General features: G+C 43.2%; 1 protein-coding gene and 1 pseudogene across 2 annotated transcripts in view; one reads left to right on the top strand and one right to left on the bottom strand.

Moving 5' to 3' along the window:
* ABHD2 (abhydrolase domain containing 2, acylglycerol lipase) overlaps positions 1-16,604 on the bottom strand; it is a 113,880-nt gene that overhangs the window by 55,257 nt on the left and 42,019 nt on the right. The window lies entirely within an intron of this gene.
* LOC115930828 (high mobility group protein B1-like) lies at positions 7,612-11,370 on the top strand (annotated as a pseudogene).

Raw genomic sequence — 16,604 nt, 5'->3', positions numbered from 1 at the left:
GCAGATTTCAGCATTTTATTTTCCAGATGAATTACAGGATTAGCTTGTTTAGTTCTATAAAAATTTTAGATTTTTGAGTGGAAACATGCCAAATATATATTACCTAGGAGATAATTGACACCTTTACAATACTGATGAGTCCCATCCAAAAACATGGTACATCTCTCCATTAAATCCTATAGTAAAATTTCATTGCTTTCTTCACAGAATATTCCATTTTTACCATGCTAATTTGCATGTCTTTCTGTCTGTATTTTTTGAAGCTATTCTTGAGTTGAAGCATCTGGGCATGTTTTACCCTTAACTCCCTGAAAGTAGGAACAGTCTCTTCTACTTCTTTACTAATCCTTATGGTATTGTGGCCAATGTTGCGCCATGGCCAGCGGTTAGTAAATGTTTGTTACTAACAAACAAGCTGGGCCACAACAAAATATAGAGGCCAGCCTGTCCTTATCTTCTGAGCCTATTTATAATCGACATCTGGCTTACTAACAGAATTGCTCAGTGGGAAAGACCACAAGGGTCTGGATCTCCCTCCCACCCCCCATATACATACGTACACACACACACACACACGTCTTTGAGCAGATGAAGCTCACATAGGCACGGACAGCTGCTGTTTTAAAAAGAGAGTTGAAAAAATAAAGTTGACTGATGCTCATCTTTGCCTTAAACCAGTGGGTGACCAATTCTTCCTTATGGTACCTAAGTTCCTTGGCTGTAAATCAAACTATTTTATAGCTAGTGATTAAACTCAGACTTCACTGTTATTTCCTTTGATTCTCCCTTGTACTTCTCTACCAAATTAGCACAGGACTTGGCACACACTAGATGTTTAGGATATGTTGTCTGAGATTGAGTCCTCACATCTCAGCAAGTTGCAGCAAGTCCTTTCCAGCGAACAAAATGCCCATCAGCAGCTACTCCTCAGCATTTGAAGTTTCTGTCAGATAGGATGCATTGCTTAAAGCAACAAAACCCAACTCTGACTAACTTAAGAAAGGAGTACACAGAAGGACACTGGGGTGCCTACTAAATGGAAAAGAGGCTGGAGAACCAAGCTTGAAATGAGGGCAGGATCCAAGAAAGAAACCAGGGGGCTGTTCCAGGGATGTGCTTTTTACACCATCAGTACCAGTGTCCCCCCACCCTACTCAAAGGTCAATGTCCCAGGAGTACGGCAACTAAAAGGGATGCCTTCAATTTCAGAGTGGGTGGGCGACACACTTTGATTTATTACCTGCATGCAGTGGGAGAGAAGAACTTCCCCAAGGGGAAATTTGTATGTCCTTAGAAAGGAAGAATGAATGCTAGGCAGCCAGAAGGGGACAGACGTCCCCTGAAAGGTTTTGAGCTGGGCTTGTCTTTGATTCAAGAGGCTTCTTTACTGCCCTGATACCCCACGGCCCACATTAAACCATCATGTTCCCATCTAGTTCTTCTGAAGGCTCATCTTTCTGTCCCTGTCCCCAGCTCTTGGCATTTCACATACTTCTCAAATGTATTTATTTGAGCATCTGCTTTACCTGCAACACAATGTACATAAGAAACAGGAGAAACAGGTAATCTCCTTAAGTGTTGTTTTCTTCTCCCCATGCATCCATTTTCTAAAAGCAAATCTGAGCACACAAAAGGGCTGAAGTGTTTTTTTGTTTTGTTTTGTTTCGTTTTTGCAATGGAGTCTCACTCTGTAGCCCAGGCTGGAGGGCAATGGCACCATCTCGGCTCACTGCAACCTTCATCTCCTGGGTTCAAGTGATTCTCCTGCCTCAGCCTCTGGAGTAGCTGGGATTACAGGCACCTGCCACCACGCCTGGCTAATTTCATATTTTTAGTAGAGATGGGGTTTCACCATGTTGGCCAGGCTGGTCTCAAACTCATGACCTCAAGTGATCTGCCTGCCTTGGCCTCCCAAAGTGCTGGGATTACAGGTGTGAGCCACTGTGCCCGGCCTACTGGAGTTGTTTCTTCAAGGAGACATCTAGGAAAGTAGAGTTTCTAAGACTCCTGGTCAATGATCTTTACTGGTCTTAAAGCAGAGTAGCACATTTTGAATTCATCACTTTGTCCCCACGACTTTTTTGAGGTAAAATACATATAACATTTTAAAGTCTACAATTCAGTGGCATTTAATACATTCAAAATATTGGGCACCCATCACCTCTATCTAGTTCCAGAATATTTCATCACTGCAAAAGGAAAGCCTGTATGCATGAAGCAGTCACTTCCCATTTTCTCCGTCTCCCATTCCCTGGCAACCACTAATCTGCTTTCTGTCTCTGTAGGTTGACATATTCTGTACATTTCTTATAAACAGAATTATCAACATGTGACCTTTTGTCTTGGGATTTTTCACTTAGCGTAATGTTTTGAGAGTCATCCATGCTGCAACATGTTATCAGTAATTCATTCCTTTTTATGGCTGAATAATATTTCATTGTATGAATATACCACATTTTGTTTATCTTTTCATCAGTTATAGACACTGAATGGTAGGCCCGGTGTGGTGGCTCACGCCTGTAACCCCAGCACTTTGGGAGGCCAAGGCAGGCAGATCACTTGAGGTCAGGAGTTTGAGACCAGCCTGGTCAACATGGTGAAACCCCATCCCTACTAAAAATACAAAATTAGCCAGGCATGATGGCACATGCCTGTAATTCCAGCTACTCAGGAGGCTGAGGCAGGAGAATTGCTTGAACCCAGGAGGTGGAGGTTGCAGTGAGCTGAGATCGTGCCACTACACTAAAGCCTGGGCGACAGAGTGAGACCGTATCTCAAAAAAAAAGAAAAAAGACATTGGATGGTTTCCACTTTTTGGCTATTGTGAATAGCACTGCTGTGAACATTTATGTACAGGCTTTTGTTTGAACATCTGTTTTCAATTCTCTGGGTTGTGTCCCAGGAGTGGAATTTCTGGGTCATATGGCAATTCTATGTTTAACTTTTTGGGGATCCTCCAAACTTTTTCCCACAGCAGCTGTACCATTTTATATTCCCAGTCAGGAACATACAAGAGTCCCAATTTCTCCATATCCTCACCAACAGCTGCTGTTATCCATTGAAAGGAAATTACTATAGCTATCCTAGTGGGTGTGAAGTGGCATCTCTTGGTGGCTTTGATGGGCATTTCCTTTATGACTAATGATCTTGAACATCCCCTTTTGACTTGAGGCCATTTCCTTCTACTCTATCTCTATTTTCATCTCTATGTCTAAAATTAATCACATTTTTGTTTTGTTTTGTTTTGAGATGGAGTTTTGCTCTTATTGCCCAGGCTGGAGTGCAATGGTGCAATCTCAGCTCGGTGCGATTTCGGCTCACTGCAACCTCCGCCTCCTGGGTTCAAGCGATTCTCCTGCCTAAGCCTCCCATGTAGCTGGGATTACAGGCATGCACCACTATGCCCAGCTAATTTTGTATTTTTAGTACAGACGGGGTTTCTCCATGTTGGTCAGGCTGGTCTTGAACTCCCGACCTCAGGTGATCCACCCGCCTCGGCCTCCCAAAGTGCTGGGATTACAGGCGTGAGCCACCACACTTGGCCACAATTTTTTTAAAAAATGAATTAGTTGATAAATATATACTATCAGTCTCCTGTTTTTCTCCCAATGGTTCGTTCAAAGAATCAACTGATAATAAAACTGGCAATAGTTAAAACTGCATGTGGTAAATTGAATACTGGGATTGTCTAAAAATTGACAGAAGAATCTAGTTTTCATAAAAACATTTAGACCTGTAAAATTTAACTTAGAGAAGTGGACTTGGTGGAACTAACAGCCGCAAGAGAACTTGCTATAGCAGAAGCTATGGTCATAATATATGACACAGACAAAAAAACGATTAATGACTCCAGTCTTTGTAGTAAATTTAAATGGAAAACAACCCTGATGAAGATAAAATTTAACTGTATTGTATTAAAAAAAAACCTCATCATGGAATCGAATTGGCTCAGCAGACTTTATTTTAGAAAATATTTTCCCAAAGAAAAATTCTTTAATGTTAGCCTAACTCTGATGAAAATATTTATATTCAAAATGTCACTGGGTTCAACCCCTCCTGCATTCAATGGGAACGCAGGAGGCTAGAATCCGACTGGTACTCCGTTCCTGCATGTTCCTCCTTCCCAGCCCAACCCAAGACAAGAGACTTGAGACCAATAAATGCGACAATATGAGCTGAAAAGTAAGGAACTGGGTGGAGAAGAAGATCCCAAATGTGGTGATGGCTCAGGGGCTGTAGAGGGGAAGGCTGGGCAGGCCACTTGCTGAGGAGCTCCGTGGGGGTCCTCTGAGTAGTCTGGCTTCTCCTCCTTAACAAGGCAAGAGTAAGGCTCATGATTTCACAGATTAAAAAGGAATGAGAGGAAATAGTTACCATGCTCTAATTTAGCTGCAAGAACGAGATACATGCTAAGGCAAATGCCACTGGAATCTTACTACAGCAAAGAAATTATGTCACCCGGAGTGAAACCTGGGGTCTCTCCCTTCGCAACTTCAGAAACATTAAGGATGTCCCCCCAAGCTCTTTAACAAAGGAAGTCAGGGATGTTTGAGGTACTAATCTCAGTGGTTCTAGCATCAAGAATTTATTTACCTTTTTTCTTTGAACACGGCATAATAAATAAAACTGCTATTTTATTTATCTATACAGCACTTCATAGTTTTTCAAAGTCCTTTTTAAAATGATCTCATTTGCCTTCAATGACAATTTTGTGAAATGGGCAGATACTGTTAACCCCACTTTACCACAGGGATCCTGAGGCTAGGGAGTTCATGGCTTGGCCACACTCACACTGCTAGTCAAGAGCAGGGTTGAGACTTCAACTGGGGCCTTGGCCACTGTGTCCAGGGCTTATTTGGATGATAAAACAAACATGATAAGGACAGATAGATGCTTTCATTCTAGAGACTGCTATGAGTCTATTAGTCATCCTTTAAAAATATTAGTTATCTAGAACCAATGTGATGAGACCAAACATATCTGGAGTCGTCAACAGCCAACCTCTACCTTTAAAAATATATCAAATTAGCATGTATATATTCTGATGCTGGCCATTTTAAAGGTTATCTTGAACTAGGGGCTTTTCAGCAACATGGAGAACCCTGGTAGATATTCCTGATAGAAATCTGTTTATTGAGGAGCTGGTGAACGTGGGCTTCCAAGCCAGAAGCTGGCACTAAACAGGAGAAAGGGTAAAGAGACCAAGTTCTGGGGCTCAGGCAAGTACTAAACAACAGTAGTCACAACAAAGGGGGATCACTCAGGAGTAATGCCCTCTTCCCCTCTTCCTGCTTTAACTTTTTTTTTTGAGACAGAGTTGCCCAGGCTGGAGTGCAGTGGCGTGACCTCTGCTCACTGCAGCCTCCATCTCCCGGGTTCAAGCGATTCTCGCACCTCAGCCTCCTGGGTAGCTGGGGTTACAGGCGCACGCCACCATGCCTGGCTAATTTTTGTATTTTTAGCAGAGATGGGATTTCACCATGTTGGCCAGGCTGGTCTTGAAGTCCTTACCTCAAGAGATCTGCCCACCTCGGCCTTCCAAAGTGCTGGGATTAACAGGTGTGAGCCACAGCGCCTGGCTGTTCTGTTTTTATAGTGGGGTCACATGTCGCCCGCAGCTTGGTCCTCAAGTTAAAAGGCGAAACTATCAGGCTGGGTGTGGTGGCTCATGCCTGTAATCCCAGCAATTTGGGAGGCCAAGTGGGAGGATTGCTTGAGGCCAGGAGTTTGAGACCAGCCTGGGTGACATAGGAAGACCTCATCTATACCAAAAAATTAATTAATTAATTAATTAATTAGCTGGGTGTGGTGGCGCATGCCTGTGGTCCCAGCTATTTGGGAGGCTGAGTTAAGAGGATCACTTGAGCCCAGGAGGTCAAGGCTGCAGTGAGTTATGATTGGGCCACTGCACTCCAGCATGGGTAACAGAGTAAGACTCTGTCCAACAAAAAAAAAAAGTGAAACTAAACTATTAACTATAATAAAGTTATGCCCTGAGCATCCCTTAGTAACACACTGTCTCTGGGCAAGGGGAGCCCAAGCAGTTCTCCCTCAGTGCCACGAAGATGGCTGGGGCTGTGGATAAGCACAGATGGCACTGGTGGCTTGAGGTTAAGGCCATGTTGTGAAACAAAGGAAATGGAAAACAAAAACACATCTTTAAACGTGAAGATACAGTAAGGTGCTCTCTCTCGCAGGAGAGACACACAGGCCCTGGTACCAGCAGAGGTGACGTGAGGCTCCCAGATCACACGCAGGGGGGGCCTGTGCTCCTTTGAATGGAGAAGCTGGCAGAAGGGTCAGCACAAATAAGGTGGTGTGTGTATGCGTGTGTCTGTGTGTGTGTGGGGATCTCTCTCTTAATCTGTAGAGTTGAATTTGCATAAGTTAAATGTACATATGTAACTCCATTATATATTAGAAAGCATATCAAGATAATAGCTAACTATATTGTAACGTTAAAAAAAAAGAAGAAATTCATCTTTAATTTATCACCTGCCTAAATTCCAAAGCATCAGGTACAAGAAGGAATTTCAAGCACAGAGAAGTGTTTTTGCTGGATTCTGCTGGGCAAACACAGCCACCTCCAGTATTTGCCTGGAACTCACTCTAGAGGTTTATTTAAAAGGTCATCCAGCAAAATGAATGGCTATCTTCTCCAGGGCTTGTGACCATAAAATGTCAGGTCCACAGGTCTTTCAGTAGAGCTTGAGGAAAAGAACTGCTAACATAGCACATGAGGGGAAGCCTCACAAGTCCACAGGCTCTGACTGTTCCTAACACAGGCTGCTCAGCTCTACACACCGGCTGTGTCACTTTACACTCTGCCCTCAGACTCTCCTCTTTCTGCAAAACCCAAGTCCAAAGGGACTCTTCAGCCACTGAGGCAAAACGCAGAGGTGTTACATCATCCTGGGAAGCCCTCCCAAGAAGAAAACTCTCTCCATCAGGGCTACAGAGACCTGCTGCGTGGCTGCTCCAGACAACCGCACACTCAAATGGCTGGTGATGTCCTCTGCTGGCTGCGTGCTGAAACTCCGGTGAGATTCTAGTTAGGTGCCAAGACTGTTAGGAGACATAGGCTCGGGATGTTTCCTCAGTTTCCAGAGAGAATGCCCATCTTGACAGGCCCTCCACTCTGCTTACTTGAGTGCACACACTCAAGGGAAGAAAAGCAAATTTTTCATTTCAGAAAAAAATATTTGTCCACTGAGAAAAAAAGGTGACCTTTACTCTGACAAACAGATTTGTTTTGAGAGTGACAACATGGACTGAGGATGCCCAACTAGGAGTGTGCTGCTGGCACCTGGGGCCAAAGCAAAGATGTTATCAGGTCCGAACCTGCCTCTACCTATATTTTATTTTGGCTCTTATATATTGATTTAATAAAATTCAACAAATACGAGTGCTGTGAGGCATACAGAGATTAGAGCCGGACACAGTGGCCGCCCTGGTGGCATTCGTAATCTGAAGGTAGGATGCATGATGAATACACAGGCAGCTACTGTCACAGACAGGAGCGGTGGGCAATGGGGTCAGAGGGATAGAATAGGACGATACTATGGGGAGACAATCATGAGGCTGAGAAGTACCAATTTCACTTAGTGCATCATGGGGAGTACCAGGATCTCAGAGAGAAGAGATATTTCTGAGCACCAGATCTCTGCATCAGGAGCTGGGTGAGTCATCATGTCTCTAGTTTATTTATTTACTTATTTTTAGAGACAAGGTCTTACTCTGTCACCCAGGCTGGAGTGCAGTGGTACAACAATGGCTCACTGCAGCTTTAACCTCCCATGCTCAAGCAATCCTCCCATCTCAGCCTCCTGAGAAGCTGGGACCACAGGCACATGCCACCATGCCCAGTTAATTTTTTTTTGGTAGAGACAGGGTCTTGCTATATTGCCAGGGCTGGTCTTGAACTCCTGGGCTCAAGCAATCCTCCCACCTCAGCCTCCCACAGTGCTGGAATTATAGAAGTGAGCCATCCTGCCCGGCCTTCTAGCTTAATCTTCACAATTCTGAGCAATGGTGTCTTCCCCGTTTTAAAGATAAGGAAAAAAAAAGCAAAAAAAAAAAGCTAGGATTAGAGGACAGGTCTCTGATTCAGTCCAAAGCGTTCCTTACTTTATCACACTCAAGACTCATCAACTCCCCCAACCAGAAGTTAAAATAACAGCTTTGTGCCTATTTTCTCCTGTCTGATCAACTGTCAAAATGTTCTATATTAAATAACATTTCTTCAAATTGAAAACTGAATTTGTTGGAGCTTCTCTACAGTGGTCTTCACAGGTCTTTGAAAAAAAACATTTCTTTCGTTTTGCATGTTTTTCACAACTGTAACTGACTTCTTGTTAAAGGAGTTTTTTTCTGCAGAAGATACATCTGGGGGCTAATTAATTTGAATATTCACATTTAATTATCTCTAAGATAAGGCAGAATGTTAACAAAATCATACTGAATATCTCCCCAAAGATCCAGGAGAGCGATGACAGTGAGAGCAAGAGAGGATGGAAGTGCCTCTAGAAAGGTGACAGGTGTTTGATTTGGGGATACATTTTTACCCTACTTTCATGGGTGAGAATAAACCCAGGAGGACAAGCATCAGTGGTGGGGGAAACACTGGGAGTGAAGCTTTGTGGCAGCTCCACGAGTCTGCAAACTGAGTTCCAGGCCTTCCTGTGTGTGCACATGTGCATGTGCATGTGCATGCATGTGTGTGCACACAGGGAAGGTAAGGAAGCCGGCAAGGGCCAGAGTTTAGGAGAACATTTTGTCAGTTCTTTTCCAGATCCTGAACTGCCAGAGCCTCTCTGCTCCACAGGCCTGGAAGCCAGGGCCCCTGCTGCTCCTACCACAGACACCTCTGGTTTCTTTTCTGGCCTATCTACCCCTAGCCTGGTGGACCTGAAGCCAGGAGGTCAACAGCAGGTCCTTCGTGAGCCCATCCCACTGGGCTTCACCCTTCTCCACTAGGACACAGCCCCCACTGGAAGCCCTTCTTTTCAGGAGGGCCAGATGTGGAGTAGACCCTGTGTGCACATCTCACCAGTCCTGCTGGGGAGGTAAGGCTGAGGCTGGGAAAGGGCTTCCTCATTAGCTTCAGGAACAAACACCTTGGGCCTTTCATCTCAAAATGGCAGTGACATATTCAGCTTCCCGAACACCCATTAATAGGCTCATCAGAAATCCACTTTGAACACAGCATTTTCCCCTCACTGGAGGCAAATTCTTCTCCACAGCTGTCACACATTACATTTTCACTGTTGTTGCTAAATGCTCTATTCCTGAATTGCAGGATCTGTACAGGAAAATTCCAATGCAGAGACTGTTTCTGCCTGAAATGACCAAAAGTGGCCTGAGGAAACAAAAGAGCAATCCTCTTCCGTTCCCGAACTGGTTTCTAAATACAGGACGGAGGCCACTGGGCCAGGCTGGTACATCTGTGACCTTTGTGCATATCGTGCAAACTATAAAATATGAATGTTAGGAGAACAGCCCCATGAGTTACAATAAAACCACTTAAAAAGAAACTACTTTTTTGCTCCAAGGAAAAATAAATGTGCTTTTCTAAAGTTCAAAGAAAACCAGTTAAAACCCCTCAGAACTGTATCCACATGTTAAATGCATCTGATCCCACTATCTTCCTGTTCACAAACAGCACGCGGAACTGGTCACATCCTCCCTAGGCAGACCAAAGCACAGTCCTCTCTCCTCACGTTGCATTTCAACCTGGTTTTGACACCACGCTTTAAGTAGGGAGGCAGTTTATTAAGAAGCTCCAGGGTTCCACTGGAACCCTGGATCCGTTAGAGAACTGGTCCTGCAAACAGCCAGTCAAAGATTAGTGACCTAACTTTAGGAGAAGGCACCACAATTCCCAGACCGGGGCTGCCAAGGTGCTAAGTGCAAAGTTCCCAGACTCACTCTGTGCTAACCAAACAGGATGTACGCTGACGCTCAGAACACAGAGCACCCGTGTCTTGTCCCCATCTGCCTAGTCACCTCCCCTGAGGACATGCACATAGATGCCAATGGTCTGCTCTTTGTCCAACCCAGTGCCTTTTGACTACTTCCCAGGCCAAGGCTACCTCAAAATCTGTGCCAGGGTTATGGGGGAGGGAAGATTAGAGCTGGAAAATCACATTATATTTGCCACTATTCCTAGTGGAGGAAAACTCAAATACCTAAATGTGAAGCCCCTGGATTATCTACACAGAATGCTCTTTTAAGAACACGCGAATTAACTAGGAGCTGCGCTGGCTGGAGAGCAATGTTATAGAGCGGAGAGAGTGAGGAGGCTGCACCTGGCTCGCGATATCACAGCCATTGCAGTACAATGAGCTCCATAGAGATAGCACTGGGGCAAGTGAGAGCCAGATGGGCACTGGGCAATTCTGTGCCTTGCTGAGGAAAAATAACTAAACACGGGCAAAGGAGACCCTAAGAAGCCAAGAGAGAAAATGCCATCATATGCATTTTTTGTGCAAACTTGTAGGGAGGCACATAAGAACAAACATCCAGATGCTTCAGTCAACTCCTCAGAGTTTTCTAAGAAGTGCTCAGAGAGGTGGAAGACCATGTCTACTAAACAGAAAGGAAAATTCGAAGATATGGCAAAGGCAGACAGGGCCCATTATGAAAGAGAAACGAAAACCTGTATCTCTCCTAAAGGGGAGACAAAAAAGACGTTCAGGCTGGGTGTGGTGGCTCACACCTGTAATCTCAGCACTTTGGGAGGCTGAGGCGGGTAGATCACCTAAGGTCAGGAGTTCGAGACCAGCCTGGCCAAGACAGTGAAACCCCGTCTCTACTAAAAAAAAAAAAAAAAATTGCCAGGCATGGTGGCGGGCGTCTGTAATCCCAGCTACTCGGGAGGCTGAGGCAAAAGAATCGCTTGAACCTGGGAGGCAGAGGTTGCAGTGAGCTGAGACTGCGCCATTGCACTCCAGCCTGGGCAACCAAAGGGAAACTCCATCTCAAAAGAAAAAAAAAAAAGCTCAAGGATCCCAATGCATCCAAGAGGCCTCCTTCGGCCTTCTTCCTGTTCTGTTCTGTTCTGAGTATCGCCCAAATATCAAAGAACATCCTGGCCTGTCCACTAATGATGTTGCAAAGAAACTGGGAGAGATGTGGAATAACATTGCTGCAGATGACAGGCAGCCTTATGAAAAGAAGGCTGCGAAGCTGAAGGAAAAATAAGAAAAGGATATTGCTGCATATCGAGCTAAAGGAAAGCCTGCTGCAGCAAAAAAGGGAGTTGTCAAGGCTGAAAAAAGCAAGAAAAAGAAGGAAGAGGAGGAAGATGAGGAAGATGAAGAGGATAAGAATGAGGAGGAGGAGGAAGATGAAGAAGATGATGATGAATAAGTTGGTTCTAGCGTATTTTTTTTCTTGTCTATAAAGCATTTAACCTGTACATAACTCACTCCTTTTAAAGAAAAAAACTGAAATGTAAGGCTGTGTAAGATTTGTTTTTAAACTGTACAGTGTCTTTTATTTTTTTTTTGTATAGTTAACACACTACCAAATGTGTCTTTAGATATCCCTGTCCTGGTGGTATTTTCAATAGCCACCAACCTTGCCTAGTACAGTATGGGGGTTGTAAACTGGCATGGAAATTAAAAGCAGGTTCTTGTTAGTGCACAGCACAAATTAGTTATATATGGGGATGGTAGTTTTTTCATCTTCAGTTGTTTCTGATGCAGCTTATATAAAATGACTGTTGTTCTGTTAAGTGAATACCACTCTGTAATTGCAAAAAAAAAAAAAAAAGAAAAGAAAAAGTTGACATTCTGAATGCTTCTAAGCAAATACAATTTTTTATTAAAAATAAATAAAGAAAGAACACACCAATCAAGAGATGACTTTAAGGATTAAAATGCTGACATTTGACATCAGCATTTGTACTACATCTTGCCTTTCTTTGATGTGCAGAAAACAACTCATAAAATGGCAAGCAATGATGTTAGGAAAAAAATAGGTTCTACAAATATTTAATGAAAATTATGTTTCTTTTGTCAGTAATTATATAGATCATTACTAATAAGCCATACTCAAAACTTGACCCCATGCTTGCTCCCAGGGAGTTCACAACCAAGAAAAGGAGATAAGAAAACTTTATAATGCTCTTTCGGGCTCAAAAGACTTGAATAAATGAACTTGCATTGGAAAACTTGGCATCACAAACATGTCAATTTTCCCTAAATTACCTATAAACTTAAGAGATACACAATAAAAATAATAAGATTTTTATATGTGGAATTAAGCATTCTAAAGTTTATTTGGAAAAATGAACCAGCTATAATAGCCAAGAAAAGTATGAAAACAAGCAGTGCTGGGGTATGAGCACCGACCCACTGCCCACAGCAAAACATAGTACAAAGCTGCAATCTGCTGATGGTATATGTTCAGGATCATCAACAGAACACAAAAGACTGGAAATATGCTTAAATACATCCAGGAAATTTAGTTGGTGAAAAAGGTGGCATTTGAATAATGGGGTAAAGATGGATTGTTTAATAGTGTTGGACAAAGTGTAGCCACCTTGAAAAAAATTATGTTGGAGCCACACCTCACACCAGGATAAATTCTGGAAGGATGAAAACATTTCAAAATAAAAATGAAATCATTCATATGCTAGAAGAAATTCTAGGCTTTTAAAAATAATCTTCCAGTGAAGAAGACCTTTCTAAGGAAACCAGAAATCCCAGAAGCCACAAAAGAAACAATTGAAAAATTTAATTATGCAAACATTAAAAAAAATTATGCGGTCGGGCGCCGTGGCTCACGCCTCTAATCCCAGCACTCTGGGAGGCTGAGGCGGGCGGATCACGAGGTCAGGAGATCGAGGCCATCCTGGCTAACATGGTGAAACCCCGTCTCTACCAAAAATACAAAAAAAATTAGCCGGTCGTGGTGGCGGGCACCTGTAGTCCCAGCTACTCAGGAGGCTGAGGCAGGAGAATGGTGTGAACCCAGGAGGCGGAGCTTGCAGTGAGCTGAGATCACGCCACTGCACTCCAGCCTGGGTGACAGAGCGAGACTCCGTCTCAAAAAAAAAAAAAAATTATGCATGGCAAATACCACTATGGGCAAAGTCAAAAGGCAAATGACAAACCGAGAACAAATATTTGCAATTCATATCACAAAGGGCTAATTTCCCTAGTACATAAAGAGCTCCCTCAAATGATTAGGAAAAAGACCAATGACCATCAGAAAAATGGTTAGAGGCCACCAACAGGCAGTGAACAGAAAAGGAAATAAAAAGAGTTCTAAAATATGAAAAGATACACAGTCTCTTTAATCAAAGAAAGACTAATTAAAACCACAGTGAGAAAACATTTTTCACCTACCAGATTGGCAAATATCAAAAAGTAGAAGAACTCCTGATGTTGGCAAGGTTTTGGGGAAATGTGCTCACAGTGCTGGTGTGGAGAGGCTTGAGGGCAACAGCTAACAAAATTTTCCACGCATATCCCCTTTGACCCAGTAGTTCCACCTCTAGGAGTTTATCCTACACTGACAGGTGCGCTTCGTGATGAAAATACAGAAGCATTCAATGCAACATTGTGAAAGCAAAAGATTACAAATAAAGGAAACCTCTATCTAGGAGACTGGTTAAACAAACTATTTTTTTATGGAATACGAAGCAGTCAAGACATAAATGGAGGAAGCTCTTTCAGCACTCCTATGGACAAATCTCTGAGTGATATTTCACAAAGAAAAGATGGAAGGATAAACAAGAGCCGACTGACAGCAAGGGCAACACGAAGGAGGGTACAAGGTCATAGGTTCTATTGGCTGATGAAAGAACCTCTGGGAAATGCAGCCAGGCTTCTTGACCAGGGTGAGCCTTGAGCACAAATGTAAGAGGAAGGAAATGATGCAGCTGCTCTGGAGCTTTCCGTCAGAGGAACAGTTACAAAAAGCTGACAGAAGCCACTGTTGATGGCTGTGGGTTAGCCCTGTTGAAATGGCAGCCCTCCCCTACGGCATGTGGGCACAGGAAAACATTTTCTCAGATGGTCAACAACTCCATCCTTGAGAAACGCCAGCTTAGGCACCAGACCTTCATCTTGTCCACAAAGTGAGAGAGCACCACAAAACCATGCAGATAAGCATGTTCTAGAAAGTCCTACTAAAGCGAAGTCCATCTCTCTTTACATATAAAGGACAAATGCAAAGGACAGTGCTGCTGTCACTGCTTATACTTATTATTAGGAATGAACAAGATAATGGCTTTCAAAACTATGAAAGATGAAATGCATATTCAGAGTCCTCTTAATTTCATATCAATTTGAAATAGCTATAAGAAATTAGAAGCTTAAAAATCACCCATATCCTCACAAGCCTTACAAAAATATTCTCATTTTTGTTTCCTTTTCATCTGTATCTATCTGAAAGCAGAGTATTTACATAGTTACAACAATGGTGCTCAGATAGAGATATATAATTGTCTTCTGCTTTTTTCACTTATTCTCTATTTTTATAGATAATTAGTATGCTAAGTTCTGAATGTCTGCATAAAATTCTATCCTGTTTATTAGCTATAGTTAAGGTAGGGAGCAAACATTTATTTAGCCCCTTCTATGGGCATGTTACATAATTCAATTTGTCCCTTACAGCGATTCTTATTATTAGGACCCCCTTTACAGACAGAAACTGAGTGTCCAACAGTCTACTGCACAGCAGACCCTGCATTTGAACTCTGTGTGCGTCTGACCCGACAGCTCTTTCTTTCCCCTGCATTATATTGCTGCTGCCTCCATTGTTGGATGCTGCTATTCCCAGTTTTTACTATAATAAACAATACCAGCAAAATACCTTTACATATTTTGTTTTCACCTTTCTTGAATTTTTTTTTCATGTTTTTCAACTTCTGTTTAAAAAGTCCAACAGGATGCCTCATCTGTCTCCTGACTCCTGCCCCTGAGAGATGACTATTCTTAACTCCTTTAGTTGTCCCTACCATCCCACACTTGCCTTTATTTCTTAATGCCATGCTTATCCTGCTTATGCTGGTTCTTCAATTTCAGTTTTCAATAGCACCTATTGAACTTCCTACTCTGGAGGGTGCTAGCTCTCTCACGTCTCCCCTAAGACATACATTTTCCCCTCCCCCATTCTTTTCAACACTGTTACAGCAACACTTATGGTTAAATTAATTTTCAGTGTTTATAAAATTATAATTATGGAAATATTAGCCACAAAGAAGTCATATATTGTATTCTTTTTTGTGAAATTTTTTATTTTCCCTCAAGTTATCACTTTTATCATTTCCTCATCAGCTTAGTTTTCTATGTGCCAATCACCAATTTGTCTCCAGACTCTAGGGGACCTGTGAGTCTCTCAATAGTCAGAAACCAGTTTTGCTTTTTCTTGGACACACCGCTGAGGAGTCCCTGTGCCTGTTCCCCTCTGGAAGGGCTTCCCATCCTGCCCCTTCACCTCTCTGCTGTGTCCTAGATCCCAAGGCCACACCAGATGCTATCAGACAACAGAGAAGAGAACCATAAATGTCCAGAAAGCATTCATCAGAGAGAAGGTGATTATGTTCTCTCAAATAAAGAGGCTGTGTAGAGGTATGAAGGAATTCCAGGTAGAAGGCATTGCAAATGTAAGACATAGGCAAGAGAGAACATGCAGTATGAGAAAATGTGGAGAGATCTGATGTGTCTAGAACACAAGGAATGTAGGGAAGAAGGAGCGAGGGCTGATGCTGGACCTCGCCCTACGGACAGTGAGGAGCCACTTGGTTTAAAGCAGGGGCATGGCATGATGAATTTGTGCTTTAGGAAGATAATTTGGTGGCCTGCAAGATCAATTAGAAAGGGTAGAGAATGGAGGGAAAGCTATTGCATTCTTCCAAGTGAAAGCTGATGACGTCCCGCAGTGAAGCAGAGGCACTGAAGGAGAGATGGAGTGAAGGACAGAAGGAAGGAGGCCCGCATGACACAGGCTGCTGCCTGTGGCCATGATTATTCTCCTCTTCTCTGGACACAGGTGAGTGTGTGCTGCTTCTCAAGTCAGGCATGGGCACGAGCCTTGCTTTAAACCAGGGGCGTCTAATGTTTTGGCTTCCCTGGGCCACGTTGGAAGAATTGTCTTGGGCCACACATAAAATACACTAACACTAATGACAGCTGATGGACTAAAAGAAAAAGAAAAGCACACAAAAAATCTCATAATATTTTAAGAAAGTTTATGAATTTGTGTTGGGCTGCAACCAAAGCTGTCCCAGGCCACATGCAGGCTGTGGGCTATGGGCTGGACAAGCTCTCAAGCTTGTCCAACCTGCCTTATTTTGTTGTTATTGTTCTGTTTCTTTTGTAGGCTTTTAGCAGCCTAAAGCCATGGTTTGTAGTTTCTGTCTCTAGTGATAAGCAAAAAAGAGGGGTGCGGAAGGGGCTTTACCGGCCCAACCAGAAACAGAAACTGAGAACCCATGACTGTATTATCTCCCTTGGACACCCAAACCAATGAAATGGGAAAGGAAATGACCAAGTGCCATTTCCGGTAGCAGCCTGTAAGAGCCAGTGTGTGAGGTGTGACATTGCTCTTCCTGGCTCGGTGATGACCACGGAAGCAGGTGTTGAGATGTC

The sequence above is a fragment of the Gorilla gorilla genome, chromosome 16, assembly GCF_029281585.2.
Source record: "Gorilla gorilla gorilla isolate KB3781 chromosome 16, NHGRI_mGorGor1-v2.1_pri, whole genome shotgun sequence".
In the NCBI taxonomy this organism is placed as follows: domain Eukaryota; kingdom Metazoa; phylum Chordata; class Mammalia; order Primates; family Hominidae; genus Gorilla; species Gorilla gorilla.
The sequence above is the reverse complement of the archived record's forward strand: the minus strand, read 5'-3'. Positions and strand labels throughout refer to the sequence as shown.